Source organism: Elephantulus edwardii, unplaced genomic scaffold (genome assembly GCF_000299155.1).
Source record: "Elephantulus edwardii isolate Elephantulus edwardi_28Jun2011 unplaced genomic scaffold, EleEdw1.0 scaffold00109, whole genome shotgun sequence".
In the NCBI taxonomy this organism is placed as follows: Eukaryota; Metazoa; Chordata; class Mammalia; order Macroscelidea; family Macroscelididae; genus Elephantulus; species Elephantulus edwardii.
Window position 1 is genome coordinate 2,951,978 of NW_006399859.1, and position 2,515 is coordinate 2,954,492.

Consider the following 2,515-nt stretch of genomic DNA (forward strand, 5'->3'; position numbering starts at 1 on the left):
CAGCAATGGGCTTGACTATATCAGAAATTGTGAGGATGCCACAGGATAAGACCTGTGGAGGTTCAAACCTGTTGTTCATAGAGTCACTGTGAGTCTTACTCAATGGCACATAACAACAACAATAATTCCTAGAGCCTTGTTTTTTGTCAATGTTTCCAAAGCATGTTGCACTTCTTCTTTCAGTGCCACCGGATCTTGGCACAGTGGTATGGAATTGAGTGTCAACTCCACAGTATGCCATTTCAATGCAGTTTATCTGTGGAAGATAGGCAATCTCTTCCCATGCAATTCATTCCCTCTGAAAACCTGCTAGAGGGTCACTCAACTGTGTGTCGGTTCCAACTTGATAGTACACAACAACAAAACAGATGCACATGAGTCAATTCTTGTCCCATGTATACTTCAATTCTCTTTTGAGAATTTTTATTCTTTCTGCTCCTTTAATATTCTGTCCATAACATCCTTCAATATTACAACTTTAGGCTTGAATTTCTCAGTTAGGAGAATTTTTTTAATAAAGACGACAACATGTTACCTTTACTTCATTCCTCTCGTTATTGTTGTTGACTACTAGCTGTCATCAAATTGGCCTCCGACACAGGGCACTCTTACACATAAAGGAACACAATGTCACCTATTTCTTTACCAGTCTCCTGATTAGATGCAGATCAGACTGTTGCTACCCTTAAAGTTTTCGTTGACTGATTTGCAGAAGTAGATCACCAGGTCTTTCTTCCTATCCATCTTCGTCTGTTTAACACCACTGTTGAAACCTATTCAGTATCAGATCAGCATGCAAATCCTCCACTGGCAAAGGGATGTGTCTGTGCTTGATTTTCACTGGTCAAGAAATAAACCCAGGTCTTCAGGACAGAAGATGAGAATTCTACCAATAAACCATCATTGCCTTCATGTTTTACTTTCATAGTATCCTAATTCCTAAAAAAAGACAGTATTTGAACAAAACAAAATGAACTAAATCTGTTTCTTTCCCAGAAGTGGCATGGAAAGGGGCACCTGTTTGTGACAGGAAGCATACTTGCCTTACTCTGGAATAGCTCTAGTGTCTGTCACCCTAACACGGTAATTTCTTTAAGTCAAAATGATTCAAAGACAATTCTGTATAAGTTTTGTGAAATTTCAGGACTTGCTTCAGGGTAATACTGGCAATTTTAGTTATGTCCAACAAAACTGAGCTATGCTCACCTACAAAATTTAATGCCATGGAAAGCCATCATTTTAATAAAACTGAAGTTATTATCAGAGCTTATTTTGTTTCCCTTTTGAACTCTGTTTACATGTTTGATTTACTTGATCTTTTCTGACAACAATGGAAAAGTCCTAATCTCTGTAATAATAAAAGTGCATCAGACAAAAAAACAAAGGGATGGTAAGGCAAAAAAGCTAATTATCAAAGATACTTGATATGTAATCTTGCCTTCCTTCTTCTCCCAGCCTGCTCATAAAATCCCAGAACGACAGTAAAGAAGAAAAACAACTCGGTGGCAAAAAATTAATCCCATTTTCCAATATTGGTAATATAAAGCTGAATTTATGCAAATACATTTGAAAAGCGGTTGTTACACTACCTACAATTTTCTCCAAGAAATGTGCACACACAAAATTGATAGACTTTCACATCTACGTCTCTACTCTGTCTTACCTTTGTTCAAAGTGCATTTATCTAAGCAAACAAGGACCAGATCATTGATTCTCAACTCTAGCCATTCAAAGTCAGACAGCTGTGGCCTTTTGCACAGTAAGAGGTAAAAGAATGTATCCGAGTTCATTAGTCAGGTGGTGATTGCTTCTTTTCATCTGAAATACCATTTATTTGGCATTATGTAGAAGTAAAGGGAGGGGGAATCTTGTATTGTGTTAGTAAACCTTTAAACTTAATTGAAAAAATCACTAGTGAGTACTTCAAAACAATGAAAGTCTCAAAATTAAATGTGCTACAAACTGAAACGCCAATCCAATCTTGCTTGATTTGCATAAATAGAGACATCAAAGATTTAAACCGAGCTAATCAAGACATTCTTTTCGCTCACTTATTTCTACACTTTGAAGGAGAATAGAACTACAACTTGGGTGACATGCACAGGCAGGACAAAGCTTAGTTCTCTCACAATGTGCCTAGCCTAGTAGATTGTGGGCCGGCACAATGCCAAGATACTGGTCATAACTTCCAAATTAAGCCAGGGCATTGGTGGACTTTTCTGGGTTACTAAAGGTGGTGACGGATGACCAACAGAAGAATACTAGTTTAAGCAGCTGTGATCTAACTTCTCTACCTTTAGTATGGCCTTAACTTGAAAAGGAAGCTGGACTCTATAAAGAAGAATGTGGCATCTGAATCAGGGGAAGATTCATCAACAGCATGCAGTATGCAGATGACACAACTTTGCTTATTGAAAGTGAGGAGGACCTGACATCCTTATTGCAAAAGATCAAAGACTACAGCCTTCATTTGGGATTATATCGCAACATCAAGAAAATTAAAATCTACCTCTGG

General features: G+C 37.7%; 1 protein-coding gene across 2 annotated transcripts in view; it reads right to left on the reverse strand.

The window, feature by feature from the left end:
* NELL1 (NEL-like 1 (chicken)) overlaps window positions 1-2,515 on the reverse strand; it is a 1,108,018-nt gene that overhangs the window by 841,497 nt on the left and 264,006 nt on the right. The gene's annotated exons all lie outside the window — the stretch shown is intronic.